Here is a 9164-nt window from a genome sequence, read left to right on the forward strand (position 1 = left end):
TACAGCTGCTGCCAGAGTTCACGCGCCACCACTCGCACGAACAGACCAACGCGAGCGCGACACGTGTCCCTGACACTATTTGAGGGGACACGAAAGGCAACTGTAGCACCTCGAGCACACGAAAGGTCTGACACGTCTCCATCACTGACGCATGTCAGCAACAACCAACCACGTACAGGGACGATTCGTTTTCAAACAAAAGGATAGAATTTCGCGCAACGATGAATAATAAGAAGGAAAAGACAAACCCCTACTAAAAGAGCTAACTATTTAGTCTAATATCTATCTTACCTCGCTCGCGCGAGACAAGACACACATTAGACTGGGGGGGCTTGAAGAGGTATGTACCCGCCTCAACACCGAGCGAGGCGGGTCAACCCACAAGATATGGACAAGAGGCTTGAAATCAAGACATTATGAAGGCACAAAGCCAAAACCTACACGCATGGCGCATATCACATATGCTCACGCATATCACATATGCTCATGCATCACATGCTCAGGCATCATATGCTCAGGCACCACAGATGCTCAGGCATCACATATGCTCACGCATCACATATGCTCACGCATCACATATGCTCACGCATATCATATATGCGCGTGGCGCATCAACGCGTGGCGCATATCACATGCTCGTGCATATCACATCTGCGCATGAAACATCTGCGCGTGAGAATAAAGAGAATACCTCGCGCATCCTCAGGATAGGCGCGTATCACACATGCACATAATCAACCTCGTCCTTATCCAAATCAGGATTAGGGCAACCTTGATTGTGCATGTCAGACAACCTTCCAGAAGGTATCTTTTTAAGGAATAAGAATATGCTGATGTTGACAGCTGCCAATGAAAGGTGGACAACTCAGCAAAACCCATGTGCTACCACGTGATTATAACCAATGAAAAAGCACCAGGTGTCCAAAAGGACACGTGGCGCAAAGCAACTGGAAGAGGCCAACAAAGCCCTAATTGGGTCTGAGCCCAATCATTGGAAACCCTAGCACTATAAATACCACATCAGCTCCACAAGGAGAGATCATCCAATATCATCCAACTACACAGTATTCAGCTATATCAAGCAATACTCTCCAAATTTCCTTACTATCATATTATTATCTTCTCCTACAAACACTTATTCTCACACCGGAGGGTTACCCCAAAGAGGACCCCTCTGTCCCTTTCTGAGGGGTAAGTTTACGGTGCTGTTCATTTTGTAGGTGGAAGAACCCAGATCCCAGAGAACCATCGGTGGAATAGCATAATCACACCCGAGGAAAGTAGATCGTCTACCAGTGAGTCGATCCTCGTTTCTTCAGCATGTATCTTTTCGTGTTAAAGAGAGGTGGATTTAGAAAGCTATATTTTTTAAAGTATAAATATAATAATGAAAATAAAATTATACATATATCAACATGCATTTATCTTTTTCCATGTTAGAAGAGGCATATATTGAGTTGTAATTGTCAAATATTAATAAGCTAAAGAAGTACGTTTGTTCAGCTAATCATATTTTAAAACACAGTTGAGATTTGCATCTATTATTTCTTTTTTTCATTTCATGAATCACGAGTCACGACCATCACCTTGGTCCATTCTATAATCAAATTGACTACAAAGAGAATAAGGGGGCGTTTGGTTCACGGATTGTTTTGGAATTGGAATTGGAATTGGAATTGGAATTGGAATTGGAATTTGATAGGATTTGGAATTTGAATTGGAATTTAGAGAATCCCTTTGCAAATCCTTAAAGTGTTTGGTTATAACTTTGTTAATGGAATTGGAATGGGAAAATAACTAAAAAAGACACATTTGCCATTAAATTAATAGAAATAACCGATGTTATATTCTTAACACTAACCAACCTTACACAATACACTCTTCATCTCTCAAGTTGCCAGCCACCTTCTCCGGCAACAACCGCCGCCACCGTCGCCCACAGCCACCCGCACCTACCCCTCTCTCACTTCAACCTATCTCTTTCTCTTCTCTCTTTTCATAATTGATTGTCACGTGAATATATTTCCGAAAAACGTGATAGATCTGAAATCATGTGACAGATCCATCACCGGAATTTCGTTGGTGGAGGTGGCTGCAATTTCATTGGTGGTGGTGGTGATGCCGGAGAAATTGTCGGTGACGTCTGCAATGGGCGTTTGCCAGCAGATTTGATGGCGACGGTGTTCACTGGGTGTCGAGAATGGCTGCTGCAACGGGTGGTGGCGGGTGACCTAGCTACTGAGTTGGTTGGTGGCGGGTGACGAGCAGAGTGTGTGTTAGTGGTGGTGACGGTTTGGGTCAGTTGGTAGAGGCTGGGGGGGGGGGTTATTTTTGATATTCACACACATTTCCTTGAAATCCTTCCATTGAGTGGAGGAATCTGAATTCCATCAAGTGGGTGATTTGGTTTGAATTAATTCCAATTCCAAATCCTTTTTTATCCAACCAAACACACTAAGGAATGGAATTTAAATTCCAATTCCATTGAAATCCCTTGAATTCCGTCCAACCAAACAGGCCTAAAGGATTATTTTATGCCTTCAAAATCAAACTATACTAGAAGTCAACAGAACTCCAATATTGCTCCCATTTATAACCATTAACTTTGATTTTTCAAAGTCACGAGGATTGACTAAAATTCAAACCACATTTTATATGAGTCCCACCTTATCATGATTTGAAATGTTTTCTTAACAATTATCATTATTAGGCTATGTGTAGTGGAGGGGCTATAATTGGGAGCGAATTGTGACACGTGGCGTCCAGTCAGCATGAAGTGAAAATTTGTTTTTGAGGTGTAATGGTGTAGGGGCTACAAGTTGGGCCAACAGTGTGTTTTTTTATTATTTTCTTTTTATAACTAAACTAATTAAATAAAAACCAATTTATTTAAATAATTAAATAAAAATGCATTAAAATTAAAAAGAAATAGAAAAAAACATAACTAAAAAAAATATATAACTAAAAATATAAAAAAAACTAAAGAAAAAAATTAAAAAAACATAACTAAAAAAGAAACTAATATCCGTAATATTCGCGCATTTTTTCACGTCGACGTGGCATCAATAATGCGGCATCCTCGTGAAACCCCTCCGCTTTGAGGGATTCGTAGTCGTCTTTCATTTGTTTTAATTCGAACGTCTGGTTAAGCTTTTCTTGTTGTTTGTTGGATGCTCGAAGGTCGGCTCCAATTACGGTGGCATTTGTTTCCAAACGACCGACCAACTCGTTTATTTCAACGGGCTCCGTTTTTAATCGTGTTGACGACGAACCTTCCCCCTTATTTTTCCTCGATCTCCCGCGTGGTCGAGGCATCCTCTACCTCTTCGTCGCCGGGGGTATCAACATCGTCGGCTAAATTGACCGTGTCGTCGAGGAAGAAGCTACGAGCATCGGAGGGTGTGTTTGGTGTGCTCGGATTTGTCGACGATGATGTCTTCGACCTTTTTGAAAGCCGGGATGAGCCGGCTCGTCGGGCGGCCAGAACGGTTGGTACCACATTCCATTTCGAGCAACGACGTAGCTTTTCCCAACAACTCAAATACTTGAACGGTTTCCCGGGCCGCTCAACAGTGTGACCCTGAGCTCGAAAGTCGCTCAAGGCTTGACTTATAATGTCGACGTCGTTATGCCCGCTACGCCAGCCGGACCCCTACAACCGGTTAATTATCCCGGCAAATTTTATAATCGGCGTTAAGCCCCTTCCAGTGGGCTTGAACCGCTTCTTTTCCCCGGTAGTCTTCGGGTTTTTTGGTTATATCGAGCCGAGCTTCAAATACTTTCTTCCAAAACACCCCGGTGGCTTGAAAGTTAGCTACAAATTAAAATTATTTGTCACAATTAGTATACATTTTAATAAACACTAAATACATTTTTAATAAATACTTAACATTAAAAAATTCACCGACGTCGGAATCCTCCGAAATGATGATCCAAGCCCTTGCAAGGGCCACCTCCTCCTCCTCGCTCCAATGCTTGTATGGATCACGTTGCGCCATCGACTCCCCCGGTTATTTTTTTTGTGTTTACGGGTCGGCTTTTTGCTTGAACCGGAGGCCTGTGACGTTTGCGTATCCGGTACCGTCACTGGCTCCGACTCCGGTGGTGTAGAACCGAACGCCGGCATTGTGTTTTGAGGGCTGAGAAAGTTGGCGTACATGTTTAGGTTCGGGTCGGAAAGTTGATACTGATAGCTCGGTTGGTTCAGGTTCCTCGGGTTCCATTGTAAGTTCGGTTGGTTCGGTTGGCTCGATTGCGAACCATACGTTTGACCAAAACCAGGGAATTGGTAGTTCGGTTGGCTCGATTGCGAACCATACGCTTGACCGAAAGTAGGGAGTTGATAGTTCGGTTGGTTCGGGTTGTTTCTAGGATTCATTTTGTTTATTTTTTGTAAGAAATTGGGTATGATTTGTGTATAAAATGGAGAAGAAGGATGTATGTTTATATATATATATATATATTGTTTATTTATTTATTTTTTTTTTTAAAATTGACCGTTTCACAACGGTCATTTAAATATAATATTATTATTATTTTTCTCCATCGGCGACAAGTTAATCCCGTCCCCGCCCCTTTTCGCCCAATTATCGCCAGGGGGGGGGGGCGGTGTTCTTCCCAATTGTCGCCCCAATTCGCCCCAAATTAGCGCCCATTACGCACAACCTTATAACCCAAGCTAGGCTTTGGTACTTTGATGCTTATTTTCGTTTCTATTTCATGTAATAAAATGATAAGGCATGTGTATGGTTATCATCGTACCACAAATCCACAATAATTTGCTATCAAGGAACTTACAATTAATGTCGATATTATAATTTATAGTCATGATATTTCCAAGGATAAATTTAAGAGAAAATAATTAAAGTAGTTAGTAGTCATTGAAGTGTGGTATGTGATACTCTATAAGTCATGTATCTATGCAACTTCACAGTCGTGTATCTATGTTTTCTCTTATATAAGATTATAATCCCGTTAATGTAGGCTAAAATTCATGTTAGACATGACCATAGCTTTTCACTCACATATCTTCAACAAATGTACCCTTGGTGATAGTTTATATTCCATTAAGAATCGTGTATCATCCATTTTCTACGTGTATCTAAGACGAAATCAACAATACACTACTTCGGTTGTTGTTTAAAGGTTATGTATTTGTAAAAACAATGTTTTAGTTAAACAAATTCTTTTAAATGCTTATCGGAGAGTTTGTAATGTATTGGAGGTTGCTTAGTGATGACAGACATCCAAACGTATTGAACGTCTTTTGAATCACAAAATCAATCTTTACTCGTGGTTGGTTTGTAATGCATGGACCAACTACGTAATGTGAGTGGCTTAACAAACGATAAAAGCACTAGGGGCGTAACATTGTAGTTACCAGTATTCACTTTGGCTTAACAAAAAAAGAAAACATGTGTCACATACGCAGTGGGGGTTTTGCATTTCACCTTTCACTAAAGTGTGTTTCTATTGTGATATGTGGCGAGGTGAGTAATAAAAAAAATTAATGTTAAAGGACTGGTTTTCATATTAACTACCAATTAAAAAATAAATAAAACAAATTCCACCCCCACGCTAGCGGGATGCTCCACCCTTGCCCCTATGTACCCATCCGCGCCCTAGGCGTTGTGGTCTTTTTTGCCCGGCTTGCCAACGTGGCGAGGCTCCACACCCCCTAAACTCTACCATGACACAAGCTTAATAATAGTGTAAAAGTGTGAGAAAAATGCATGATTTGAATCATAGGTATCTTGGTTAATAAGCAAACATGGAATCTCTTGTACCATTTTGGCTTTTTTGAACATTAGAAACGTGATATAATCATTACTACCTTTGCTTTCCATGAAACACCTTTCTCAGTTTTCGGGTTGGTAACCGGCAATAAATATCCCAAATATTTTCAATGAAAGTAGATATGATGTTAAACCTTAGACAAGTGAATCAAGAACACCAAAGACGATATTGCATAAAACGTTTATGCGACTCTTTTCATTAATAAGAAACAAGAACAAAATTACTTTTCTACTCTCTACTCTCTTCTCTACTCTACCAAAAGAAAACTAATGATGGGTTTTATATAATACCCACAATTCTACTCCTACTCAAACTAGGAATCACAATTAAACTAGACCTCTAATTTATTTAATAACATGTAAAAGATAACTATGACACCAAGTTATTTAACTTGGTCCCTGAACTTTGGATCTCCACCGAACCGCCCCTTGAGATCTTCCGTACCACCCTTATACTTTTCGTATTAACCATTCGGGTCCTTCAAGTTGGTGTTGCTCCAAGTTTTACACTCCCTCTCAATACCAACTTCCATTGTTCCTCCAAGATCTTTCACACCTTGTAACGCTCTCACCTCTTTGAGCTTGATTCTTGGATTCGACTTCATAACCCTACATTCAGGTTCCTTTTTCCTGGTTACAAATAAGCTAGTTTCGAGATTAACATTATTTAGAACTGCATCACCCGTTTTCAGATGGGAAACAACTTTTGCTTTCTTAACTCCATGACCAACTATCATGGTACTTAAAGCAATTCTTCCATCTTCACTTGATGCATGCTCCCTCTCGAACTTAACTTCTTCATTCACCTGTTTATTCGAGTGCTCGTTCGGATCACCCGAACTTTGCATGAACCTCATGCAAACTCCAACATCAACTTTGTTGGTTTGTTGATCTTCAACGTTTTCTATTCCACCATGACAACCTGTAACATGAGACGAAACTACCTTCCCGTGCATTTCATCCAACACGGTTTCTTTCTCGTCTTGTTCGGTTACCGTCACGGTTACGTTTTGATCAACCGTACTTTCTTCTTCAACCAAGATTTCCTCATCATCTAGATTCAAAATAACAATAGATGATTCCAAGTTTACCTTCAACTGATTCGACTCTGGCACTACTTCCGAACTTGTCCACCAACATGAGCCTTCTTCAAACCATTCATCTACCATATTCGGTTTGAATTCGGTATCAACTGTGTATTTTCCTTGAACCTCGGCCATATTAGCCTCCACATCCCACGGTTCTTCTTCTTTAACAACAACTGCATTACCTTCCTCCTTAGGTTCTCGACACTATTTTGCCATATACCCTTTTGTCCACAGTTATGGCACCTAAAAAAAACTGCTTTGGTTGATACCTTGATTCCTTGTCTCGATTCTCTTCGTCCGATGAATCTTCTTCAGAGTTTTCACTCGACCCTTTCGGTTCCATTCTCTCTTCTTGTGTCGGTCACGTTTCTCGTTCTCCCAATATTTACCTTTGCCTTTCTCACCGTTACGGTTTCGATTTTTACTAAACCGATGCTTCTTTTTCCTTCCGACATACAAGGCTTCGCTCTTGGTTTTAATCGACACACCGGCTAACTGTTTTGCTAAGGCTTCTTGTCCGGCAAGAATATTCTCGAACTCGGTTATACTCGGTTGGGTCGCCCACCCTTGAATAGCAGTAACGAAGCTACGATACTCCGGCCTTAAACCATGAATGAGTATCCGCTTCATACGAGCATCGCTAACCCGAGACTGTGGATCAAGTTCTCCAATCTCGCGACACAGATTCTTAACCTTGCAAAAATATTGTGAAATTGGAAGATCATCTTGGGAAATCGTCATCAACTCACCTTCGACTAGTTGCAGTCGAGCATCGTTCTTTTTCGTGAATAAGGTCTCTAGCGTATCCCACGCTTGCTTTGGGTATTCGAGATCTTGAATGTGATCAAGAACATCATCATCAACCGTTTTCTTGATGATAAACATCGCCCGGCCCGCTTTCACCTGCCACTTCCCGATACTACCGTTAATATCATTTGCAGGTTGTCTCGTCTCGGTACCGTTCGTTACTTGCCAAAGATCTTGACCTTGAAGATACGATTTAATGCATGTCGACCATTGTTTATAGTTGATTTGACTCAACTTCTTAATTCCTCCTACCATCTGTAACTCTGCCATTCGTTTCAAATTTCTTTAATCTGGGATTAGCACTTATCTAACGAAATAATTGCAAACAAACAATTGCAATATATTTTGCCTTTTTTGAAATATGTGCCAATACTTTATTTTGCTTTAAGCTTTGTTATGCAACCTTTGAACGAAATAACCAGTTGCGAATATGGAGCAAAAGCAGAACCTTCTTTCCAAACTTAAATACCTGCCGTCGAACTTTTTTACGACGACCGAAAACTTCAACACCTTCGATCGGAAACGTCAGCCGTGATCGGTTTCTTGGCCTCTTATGCCTTTGATTGGAAACTACTATCGCAATCAAGACTTGCCGCCAATCGGAAACACGAGCCTGGATCGTTAGGCTCTGATACCACTTGTTAAACCTTAGACAAGTGAATCAAGAAACCAAAGACGATATTGCATAAAATGTTTATGCGACTCTTTTCATTAATAAGAAACAAGAACAAAATTACTTTTATACTCTCTCTACTCTCTTCTCTACTCTACCAAAAGAAAACTAATGATGGGTTTATATAATACCGCAATTCTAATCCTACTCAAACTAGGAATCACAATTAAACTAGACCTCTAATTTATTTAATAATATGTAAAAGATAACTATGACACCAAGTAATTCAACTTGGTCCCTGAACTTTGGATCTCCACCGAACCGTCCCTTGAGATCTTCCGTACCACCCTTATTTCGTATTAACCATTTGGGTCCTTCAAATTGGTGTTTCTCCAAATTTTACATATAATACAACGTATTTTAGGTTTCATATTATTATTATAATGCATAGATCATATTTTTATTTTCACATGGTTTACCAAATGCTAGTTTCTAACTATTCCCAAAACATAATCTCCAACACCCCTAAATACATAGCATTTCTATTGATTATGGTGTTTAAAAATTGTATTTTGATATAATTCATATAATGTAATGCTTTAAAGGAAACCAGAAGCATGTACACCAAGTTATACATGTATAACGCAAATAATAAGTAAGACGTTTACAACACAAAAGGGCAAGAAAACTCAACCCGTTGTAAACAAGCACCGGATTGTGAGAAGGCTCCACTTTTTCCACAGGGTGCCATGAACACATACGACTACGACAAAACACTTGGCATTCTCTAACCTTCTCATAAATTTAAATCATTGCACAATACCACCCACATGATTGATCTTACGAACAATCAAAAGACTC

Source organism: Bidens hawaiensis, unplaced genomic scaffold (genome assembly GCF_021521415.1).
Source record: "Bidens hawaiensis isolate Kalapana, Puna unplaced genomic scaffold, B.hawaiensis_p1.1 tig00000820_1, whole genome shotgun sequence".
NCBI classification, from domain to species: domain Eukaryota; kingdom Viridiplantae; phylum Streptophyta; class Magnoliopsida; order Asterales; family Asteraceae; genus Bidens; species Bidens hawaiensis.